Consider the following 11,332-nt stretch of genomic DNA (forward strand, 5'->3'; position numbering starts at 1 on the left):
TTATAATTAGTGCTTTTTGTGTCCTATTCAATAAACCTTTGACTGCACTTAGGTCGTAAAGGTGTTTTACTTTACTTTCTTCCAGAAGCTTTCTTGTTTCAGATTTTACATTTAGACGTATGATGTATCTTGATTAATTTTTGCATAAGAAGTAAGGTGGATGATCAAAATTCATTTCGTCCATATGGATATCCAATTGGCCCAGCATCATTTACTGAAAAAGCTCTCCTTTCTCCAGAGCACAGAAGTGTCATTTCTATCATAAATCAAGAGACCCCAGAGGTGTGAGTCTGTTTATGGATTCTCTACTCAGTTCCATCCTCCACTGTGCCAATCTCACGCTGACATACTACACGCTGATCTAGTATCTCAAGTTGTCCAATTTTGCTCTTTTAGACTACCTAGAATTTCCAAATAAATTTTTTTATTGAACTATTGTTGATTTACAATGTTGTGTTAGTTTCTCGTATTCAGCACAGGGATTCAGTTATACATTTATATATACTCTTTCATATTCTTTTTCATTATAGGTTATTACAAGATATTGAATATAGTTCCCTGTGCTATACAGTAGGACCTTATTGTTTATCTATCTTATATACAGTAGTTTGTATCTACAAACCCCAAATTCCTAATTTATCCCCTCCTCTTTCCCCTCAAATGAATTTTAAAATTGGCTTATTAACTATTTTTGAAAAGTCTGCTGGGATTTTTATTGCAATTATACTGAATCTACAGATTTATCTGTGGAGCAATAGCTCACCCACCATTACTTAAAATCTTTAAATTCCCTCAGTAATATTTTGGCTTGCAAAGAATTTTTATCATGAATGGGTGTTGAATTTTATCAAATAATTTTTCTCTTTTATTCTCTGTATGTGGTTAAATTACATTTATTGATTTTCTAACATTAGACAGTTTTTATTCCTGGAATAAATTCAACTTGGTCATGGTTTAGTATCCCATAATATAGATATAAATAGTTAAACTTAATTTACCAATACATCATTTTAAGACTTTTGCAGCTTTCTGTGAGAGTTTAGCCTATATTTTCTTGTGATGTCCTTATCATAATCTTATAGTTACAAGGTTATGAGGGCCTCATAAAAGTAGCCATGGAGTGTTCCTCCTTTTCATTTTTTTTAATGTTTGTAATATTGCACTAGTGAAGCCATCTGGCCTGGAAATTTTGCTACAGAAAGGTTTTTAACCACAAATTTAATTTCTTTCACAGTCATGGAATTATTCAGATTTTCTAGTTCTTTTGTTTTATGAGGAATTTTATTCAAAAAACTTGTCCATTTCATCTGAATTTTTTAGTGTATTACCATAAAATTGCTGATAATTACATCTTAAGACTTTCAAAATGTCTGTAGGATATGTACTGATAGCTTCTTTTTCTTCCCTGACACTGGTAATACCATATACCATTATGTTCATTTTCACTTTAAAAAAAGGGGGGGGGAAGGAAGGGAAGAAGCTTATGCACTATATGACCCAAATCCACTATCATAGGAATATTCTCCAGCAGAATCACCCACAGAAGGAGCAGCCCAAGTATAGTATGGAAGCAATCCAGCAACTCTCTCCCAACAGCTTTTACCACCAGAAATAACTGTAAACCTGAGGAAAGGTAGACACTAACCAAAGGAGAAGGAAACAGGCACTAGTGATGCTGAAAAGTGGCCAGCAAGAACTTGGAAGATAAAAACCACCACTAAGCAGCATTTGTAATCTAGAATACCGCACCCTTCACCCACAAGGTAGAATTTAGAGGCCATGAACTTAATTTTTTTTCTCATACATCTTTATTTTCATGAAACTCTAAATGAAATTAGGGATTTCATTTAATTATAAATGTGGACAACAAACCATACTGGTTAGAGCATTTCTGGTGACTTTGTCACCAACCAGAGTCACAGATTGTCAGTACTGCAAAATAGCATTTACATGGGCATCACTACTTTGAAATTTGAGACTTATTTGATACAGCACTGAATTTTGTAATTTAATGCATAATAAAGAAACGTAAAGTACTATCACAAATTTGTAGGGGGGGTGCACTATTTTGATACCTTTATTTCAATATAATTTGTAACCCTATGCATTTTTAAGTACCTTTTAAAAATTGGCTTCCCCAGACTCCAAAGAAGTCCGTGGCACCAAAAAAAAAAAAAAAAGGGCAAAGAACCCTTACAAGGAATCAGGGATCTTACTCAAGCCAGGGAACTCCATGCAACAATTAAGAAGCATGTCCCCTTGGTCAGGCCCTGCACTGGAAGCAGGAGCCACACAGATGAGTAAGGCCCACCCTCATTAGCTCCAATCTTACCTACAGAATTCCCACCAACATTTAGCCACGCATGAAAATGTCTGCTGTCTCTACAGACTTGGCCTTCACCCTAAGTTAATCTATATAACCTACTTCCCAAAGAGGGAGCAAAGTAAACAGCAGATAAAGCATTGGCTTTGACTCAGAGAGAAGTGCAAAACCCAACCCCAACATTTACTCCTTTGTGGCTGTTGGCATCTCCTTAAGCCTTTCTTTCTTCAGCTGTGAAAAGGGCTTCCACTACCTGTCCTTCCCTGTTACTGTAAGGTTCAGAAATAATGGATTTAAAACACCTGACAAGCACATCCTCCTCATCACTATGAGGTGCATCTTTCAGGTCAGAACTGACAGTTCTTACCCAATGCTTAATCACAGTCAGGTGCCGCCACTAAGGGGGGAGAAAAATTACAGGAAAGATGGAACATGAAGAATGGAAGGGGAAAAAATCATATTTATTCTGCAAATACCAGTATAAAACCCACCTACCTCCTCCTCAGGAAAGCCTGCCCTCGCCTCTCCGTGCGTTCCCAGAGAACTTACCACTTGGTAAACGCCTAGCTTTGCAAATGAATGAATGAGAAATATAAATCAGAAAGGGTCAGAAACAATGAGTCTCATCCCCATATAATGCAAACCACCGAGGATGCCAACTCGCTAGCCTGGCTGCCCTGATCCAAGAGCCACAAAACCATACAGCTGCACATTTCTTAACACCAGTGCCATCCTGATAACCTCTCCCGCCCACTCTGGCAGGGATTGCGGGGAGGAGGGCCCATCCACAGAAAGATACCGCCAAAAGGCTAGATGTAGAAAAAAGAAGGAAACTGAGTCTGCAGAGTAGAAAGCAAAAGAAGTCTCTGACCGCGGGGGTCACTGGAGCCCCAACAGTCAGCACGCGCACTTCTAAGACTGCCAAGGGGACCAGCGTCCTCAATTCCCCGCAACAGGGCCAGAAACGGGACGAAGCCGGGGAGAGGGGACGCGGACAGGGGCGGGCGTGGACTCGGCCGGCCGGCGGGAGCCCAGCCTTGGCCCAGGACCGGGGACGCGGGCGCTGGGCCCCCGCCGCCTCTATCTCCACCGCGGGGCCGGGCGCTTCCTCGCTCCGCCCTGGGGCGCGCACGCAGGCCAACTGGAATGGGAAACGGAAAGACTGTTCTGCGTTTCTTTTTTTTTTCCACCGAGTAAACGGAAGCAAAAAGTCAACACCTAACTTCCCGAGGACCCGCGACGGTCACCAAGCTACCAACCTCTGGGCTGTCCCGGGTGGCAGCGGCGGCGGCGATGTTCACGCGCACCCCGAGTTCCCAACAATCCTCTCCGCACCTCGGAGTCCCGGCGGCGGCGGCAGCGGCGGCGGGTTCCCCGCGAAGCCGCCCTCCTCCCCCTGGAGCAGCGGTTGGAGGACCAGCCCGGCGGGGTCTTCAGAGCACGCCCCCGCCGCCGTGCCCGCGCGCGCGCCGCTCCAGGCCGCCGGGCTCGCGGACAGGCGGCGCCCCGGGAGTGGAGGCGAGCAGGCCGCGCGGCTGGAGGGGGCCGGCGGGAGGGCCGCCCGCCTCTCCGCACCCGGAGTGCCCGGCGCCGGCCCGCGGGGCCCCAGCCCCCGCTCACCCGTGGGCTCCGGTGCCTGCGCCCAACAGCGCGGGGACAACACCCGTTTGTGAATTGCAGGCCTCGGGCTGCCGGCCGGTTTGGGAGCGGAAGTCACCTGAAATCCAACCTCAGTGTTCCCCACGTACGTTTTGTAGGCGAAAGAAGGTAGCTTGGGGGGCGGGGGGAAGAGGGCGTGCTTTGCCGCTCGGGCGGCTTCAGGAGCTGGCGGTGTGAACTTAGCCCCGGGAGCCTCCCTATCCCCTTTGCAAAACGGAAATAAACTTCCCTGCTTTCCTGGAGAATTAGAGTGAAGACCAAAGGGGTTGAAGTTTATGAACTGGAAAGCAACTTACAAAGATGATCGATGCTTTTGAACGGGTTGTCATAGAGTGGAAGATCTGAAGCTACTTCAACGGATGTAACTTGGTCAGTGACTTAATGCCAAGTGTTACACAGAGGCCTCCAACGCCAAGCCTGCCTGAATTCCACGGGCTCATTTGAGCTGGAGAATCACCTGGGCTCTTGTTAAAACCACTTGCATCTGAATCCGTCTTCAAACCAAAAGAATCAGACTCTCCCAGGGGCAAGGTGTCTCAGGTGGTTCTATGATCAGATAAATGTGAATAACTGCGTTAGGCTGCAGGAAAACACACAGGCTGTGCTCTAAGTTTATTCTAGCAGTCATTAAAATAGTCCAGGAGATTATTTTTTCTGATTGTAAAATTCTCTGGGAAACCATAGTACAAACTCTCTGAAAACAGAAATTATCTCATCTTTCAGCTTCCACTATCCCTAACCACCCCCACCCCCACCCCCGCGTAGTACAGGATGGTGTTAAGTAAACAGGTGTTGATAAACTAGCCCAAATAGGAGTGCCAGTGTAGCAAATAAAAATATAGGCTGCCCAATTAAAATTGAATTTCAGATGAACAAGTCATTTTTTTTTTAGTATCAGTATGGCCCATGCAGTATCTGGGAATTTTTTAAAAAGTATTTGTTGTTTATTTGAAATTCAAATTCAATTGGGCATGCATCCTGTATTTGATCTAGCACCCCTCACCCAAAGGATTTGGCAGAGGGACTGATAGAATAAGGACTCAACTCAGGTAGTGTCAGCCTCAGGGACAGGAATGAAATAACAGCTTCTATGTTATTTCTAAATGACACTATTGGACAATAATGTGGGTTCACTGTCATTTACATTTAATCCCTTTCTACACACACAACATCTTCACTGGAAAACAAATGAAAAAAGGGCAGATTTCATCATAGGTAAAGTAGAAACATCAATTAAAATGGTCAAAATTTAAAAGTAAGCAAGCCTGGGAACTATGATACAAAGAGTTATTTTTTATTATACATAGATTAAATACAATTAATAAGAAAATATTAGAAGCCAATTGTAGATGAGCAAAACACATAAACAAACAACCCACTTAAAAAAAAAGCTGGGACATACAATTAGGAAACAAATACACTGCAAAAAACTCAAAGAAGTGTAAAGTAAAATAACAACTCTTCACATATAAAGTGGGCAAAAATGAATAAATGGCATTAAAGGCTGGCAAGGGTGCTGTGTGATGGCACTCACACTTTTTAGGTAGGTAAGCAATTTGGCAGTACCAAACCCCCACAATTAGGAGAACCCTTAATGCTTAAACCTTTTGAATTTGAATTTTGTTTATGAGAATAAGTCTGAAAGAAATCATCTATAATGTAGAAAATGCTCCTTATAAAGATTTCAATTTTAATTTATACCATATTAAGGAAAATATACCATAATGTACCAAAATCCACCATAATTGGGAAGGGTAGGAATATCCTGGAAATTCCCTTATTTTCCAAAAATAAAGAAGTGGAAATTAAACTAAAATTTATACACTCTGTGTTCTATTATATATTAAAACTTTTTAAAATAATGTTTAGATTTCAAATGTAATATGATCAGAACTAAATATTTTTTAAACCTATCCATGGAAAAATAACTGGAAAGGAAAAAAGGTTAAGTTTGGTAGTGGGACTTTATTCTTAATTTTTCTACATTTTTATTAAGCATATATTAATTTTTAATAGTAAAATCTTAATGTGATACCCCCAAAAAACAAACAGAATTTTTTTATAATGTCAGTTTTACAAACTCTAGAATCTCATTTTACACAATCATATACTGAATGCTGAAACTATATAAATAGTAAAAGCTCCTTAAAACATTTTCCCTAAATATAAACACTTTAACCATCTCTGCATGTTATCTGTTAACCTAGGATCTATATTAGCAAATTGCTCTACGTTGAATTTATCAATTTAGTCATTCACATAACTATATACTAAATAAAGTAATTTAAATAGTTTTTAAATTAAGCAAATTATATAAAGCCTTAGGTTTTTCTCCCTTCAGATTGCATTCTAAAAGGGGACATAAAAAAAGTTTCTTCTGTATAGCACAAGGAACTATGTTCAATATCTTAGAATAATCTTTAATAAAAAAATATGAAAACGAATATATGTTACGTATATGCATGACTTGTTCTGTACACTAGAAATTGACACGTTGTAATTGACTGTACTTCAATAAAAAAATTTTAAAAGGGGACAAGATTTATAGCATAGACTTTTTTAAAATTTTGTAGTAAAATAGCACATACCATAACATTTACCATCAAAACCATTGTTAGGTGTACGGTTTAGTAATGTTTAAGTATATTCTCATCGTTGTGCTGTTCCAGACTCTTTCCATCTTGCAACACTGAAACTATGCATTAAACAATAACTCCCCACTACCCTAGTCCCTGGCAACCAGCATTCTATTTTCTGTTTCTATGAATTTGACTGCTCTAGGTGACTCACGTAAGTGGAATCATCCTTTGGTGAGTGGCTTATTTCACTTAGCATAATGCCCTTAAGGCTTAGCCTTGTAGCATGTGTCAGAATTTCCTTCCTTTTAAGGCTGAGTAATATTCCATTGTATGTAAATACAATTTTTATCCATTCATCCATCATTGGACACTTGGGCTGCTTCTACCTTTTGGCTGTTGTAAATAATGCTGCTATTAAGATGGGTACACAAATACCTCTTCCAGACTCTGCTTCCAGTTCTGGTATATACCCAGAAATGGGATTGCTGGATCATATAGTAATTCTATTTTTAAATTTTTTGAGGAAATGCCATTTGTTTTCCATAGCCGCTGTACCATTTTACATTCCCAGCAACGTGCACAAGGATTCCAGTTTCTCCACATCCTCACCAATACTGTTATTTAGGGCTTTGTTTTTGTTGTTGTTGTTTTTGATAGCAGCCATCCTAATAGCTATTAGGTGATAGATCATGTGATTTTTATTTGTATTTCCCTAATGATTGGTGATGCTGACCATTTTTCACGTGCTTGTTTGACCATTTACAAGTCTTCCTTGGAGAAATATCTAGTCAAGTTATTTGCCCATTTTTTAATTAGGTTGTCTTTTTGTTGTAGGAGTTATGACATATTCTGGATACGAACCCCTTATCAGATACATGATTTGCAAATATTTTCGCCCCTTCTGTGGGTAGTGCTTTCACTCTGTTGGTTGTGTTTTTGATGCACAGAAATTTTTAATTTTGATGAAGTGCAATTTATCTATTTTTTTCCTTTGTTGCCAGCACCTTTGGTGTCATATCCAGGAAATCACTGCCAAATCCAACGTTATGAAGCTTTCACCTTAATGTTACCCTGTTTTCTTCTAATAGTTCTGTACTTTCAGTCCTTTAGAGTAGGTGTTTCATCCATTTTGAGTTAATTTTTGTATATGGTATAAGGGTCCAAATTCATTCTTTTGCACATGGATATCTAGTTTTCCCAACATCATTTGTTGAAAAGTATAGATGTCTTTCAAAGGCCAGGTTTTAGAGTGGAAGGAAATAGATGGTTGAAGATTAGGTTCCTTCTAGAAAAAAGAGGTAAGATAATTGGAGTAAATGTCAGCATCTGAACAGCAGGAGAAACGCTGAGTTTTGGGGGACGGGAGAGAGGAGAGGATTTCTGTCCTCTCTTCAGTGCTTTACACATAGGCAGAAGTATCTGGCCTTCAAAGGTCTGTGCCTGCTTTAGAGCATAAGTATCAGGGTTCTGGAGCTCCCTAATTTGGAGCTGAAGCGGCCAGTCCAGGGCCCAGACATTGCCACAGCTGCCTTGACTTGGAGGCTTCTGTTCTGACAATTCAAATAAAGCCAGAGAGAATCATCCCTCAAGTTGAGAAGCAACTGAGGCTTGAGTAAATGGACCAAAATTAATGCTACTTGAGATTTAAAAGAGGAAACTAATTTGTGCCTTGGTACTATGTTTCTTTAAAAGCAAAAATATCAAAATTAGCATGTAATTGTGGGTAATTAATGGTCAGTCACTCTTTACACCATTATTTTAATCCTGAAGTCATTAATCGGTCACCTTCACCGGGCCCCACTAACTGAGAGGTTTTCTTTCCGGCCCTCCCAATTAGTGGGGCCTTAGTAGTCTGGCGGGGCCTCCTGTCCAGACAGGCAGCCCTGAGCACCTGGGAGCCACTCTCCAGACTGTAGGACTGGTGCTTAGGAGGGATTAACCAAGCCAACTCTTCTTTATAAATTCAGCTATGACTCATAGAAATTACACAGATTCAACAGAAACACAAATGGTTGTTAAGACTTAATTGATAAAGGCTTAAAGATAAAGGAGTGAATTTCTAATTATGAAATTTCAGGCACAGGCAATAATGAGGAGCTATTTGGAAGAATTCAAGGGCCTTCCCAGCCCTCACCACCTGGCACAGGCTCTCATCTGCCCCATCTTCGAGCATGTTGGCCCTGCTTTGTGATGATTCGCAAGCGTCACCATTGACAGAGCATTTGTCCCGCATCTACTTTACACGCAGCACAAATTGAATGCTGGGGAAGATTTCTTTTTTAAGTGAAAAAAACTTCGTTGTCCTGCAGGAAGTTGCAATCTAGCTGGGGATTCATCAAATATACACAAAACAGCTAACAAGTAATAAGTATATTTTAAATAACATAATTCAAATTACCCATAAATGCTAAAGTATGAATTCATATCAGTAGCCTAAACTATACAGAGCACAATTCAATGTCACCTCCTCCAAGAAGACTTCCCTGACCACCCCAGCAAAATTATCCCCTGCCCAGTCATTCTCTTTTATATTTTCCTATAGCACTACCACTGAACGTCTCTTCTTGTTTTTTTTTTTTAATGCATTTATTATCTATGTCGGTATTATTCAGGCTACTTGCAAGACATAATACATTCACAGATGGTAAATAAAGTTAATGGCTCATAACCAGACTTAACTTTTTTATCAAAGTGCAGTAGAATACAGTAGAGAAGAAGAGGATAGAATAGAGAATATGAGAACATATCACTTAATTTTTATTAATAATTGTGAACTTGTCAGAAATACTGCATCCAGTTGCTATGGGCAGAAGAAGAGAACTAAGAACAGAGGGAAAATGGAAGACTATGATGAATTTCAATTGATTAATACACATCATTCTGTCTTCTGCTAATAAACATCTCATTTGATTTTTGGGGTATACGATGTGAATATGATGATCAGCATGACAAGACAATAACCAGATTCTATACTTTACATTAACGTTATTTAGACTTTATTGTAATGCATTTTTCTGAAAGGACATTATCAAATAGGATATGCTTCAGGTTTGTATCAAATGTACATTAAATTAAATTAGCATGAATCTCCCATTAAAGGGATTTCTCTTTGCCATTATAAAAGGATGATGAAGAGAAAATTAGAGGAATGCCCCAGTGCAACCTCCAAATATCTAGAACTATAGACAATTTTGAGAAAAATATTGGCTCTAATAGTAAACTTCAATTTCACTTAAGGTGCATTCTAAACAGAAAAAAAAAAAGAATGGAAGACTTTATGAGACAGAGGCAGATTATTTGAAATAGTTTTTTCAGTGAGGAAAACCCAACAAAAGTGACAAACCTCAATATATTATTTGTAACGACACCTTCAAAACTAGTAGGACACTTAGAATCATAGCATACTGGACTTGTCAACAAGCCTCAAACACTTTTAAATGCAAACAAAAGACAAAGGATTATTGGCACAGTTTCTTAGTTGTTCTACAGACTGTTAATGAGATTTAGTTGCATATGTTTTGGCAAAAGAGAAAATGGCTCATACAGATGTTAAAAAATTACTCTTCCAACATGAATCTAAACGATGCATGTGATTTTTAATGCTACACCAGCTGATAAGCTAAAATTTACAACTCTTTGGGATACTACTATTTCTCCTTTTTTTTTTTCATTTTTTTTTCTATTGAAGTGTAGTTGATTTATAATGTTAGTTTCAGGTGTACAGCAAAGCAATTCAGTTATACACATACACCCACATATATACATATATTTTTATACTCTTTTCCATTATAGCTTATTATAAGAAATTGAACATAGTTCCCTGTGCTATACAGTAGGTCCTTGTTGTTTATCTATTTTACATACAGCAGTGTGTGCGTGTAAATGGGATAATACTTTTTCTAGTCGAATCTGCACTGCTGCAGAAACTTCCAGCCATGCTCCTCATGTGGTTAAAATCCAGTCTTGAGTTTGAGGTTCATCCCAAAAAGGGTACAAGTGCTGTAAGTTTCTCAACTCTGCTAGTTTATGCAAGATGGCAGGATGTGTGTGTGTGTGTAAGTTTAACCTCATACACACTGGATCAGATATATTTACAAAACTGGAAAAAGTGCCTCATTGGTCAGCATCTATTAAACTGGAAAAATAAAGGAAGTATGAGTGATGGAACCAACAGATGCAGCTAGAAAACATAACAGAGTTATTTAAATATTGTTAAAAGCTACTAATACCACTTGTGCTTAGAAATTAGCATCAATAGGAACACTACTTGAGATTTCTAGAAATGATTCTGCTGTATTTCATGGAAGTGTTAAAAAAAAAAAAAAAAAACCATGGTGAAGGGTATTTAAGAGAGCTCACTGAATAGCCAAAATATTGACATGTTTTGTTCAAACTGGAGCTAGCCAGACCCTCATGCTGACACATACTGAATGAACGTTATTGATGGTCCTGAGGAAACCCAAGACAAAGCATTAAGAGTGGTGAGTAAACTCGCATTTTTCTAGTTGAAAAGCCATCTCATCTGGCAAGCACTCTCATTTTTTGAAGATGATGTTTGGGGTTTAAAATTAGTATATTCAACTGATGATATTGATATTTTTAATGAACTTCAATTTATAACTTTAGGGAGAAAACAACATTATATTTCAGCAAGCTAAACACATCCAGGATTCCAAACGACATTTTTTATAGCCAGTGAGACTCACAAGCAATCCCCCGAGCTCCTACTTCTTCTCAGTATTGTTGCAATATGTCGAAGAGCACACTATTA

At 39.0% G+C, this 11,332-nt stretch overlaps 1 protein-coding gene across 16 annotated transcripts in view; it reads right to left on the reverse strand.

Annotated features, from left to right (window-relative positions):
• The window catches only part of HHAT (hedgehog acyltransferase), a 300,160-nt gene extending 296,080 nt beyond the window's left edge, over nucleotides 1–4,080 (reverse strand). For 15 of the 16 annotated variants that reach the window (XM_074351883.1, XM_074351882.1, XM_074351874.1 and 12 more), the window contains exon 1: nucleotides 3,944–4,080. The gene's annotated coding sequence lies outside the window, so the exon portion shown is untranslated. Of the gene's footprint in view, nucleotides 1–3,582; nucleotides 3,735–3,943 lie in introns of those variants that run through there. The other variant, XM_074351871.1, reaches the window with a different exon arrangement.
• Nucleotides 4,081–11,332: the final 7,252 nt, after the last annotated feature.

The sequence above is a fragment of the Camelus bactrianus genome, chromosome 23 (assembly GCF_048773025.1).
Source record: "Camelus bactrianus isolate YW-2024 breed Bactrian camel chromosome 23, ASM4877302v1, whole genome shotgun sequence".
Lineage (NCBI taxonomy): Eukaryota > Metazoa > Chordata > Mammalia > Artiodactyla > Camelidae > Camelus > Camelus bactrianus.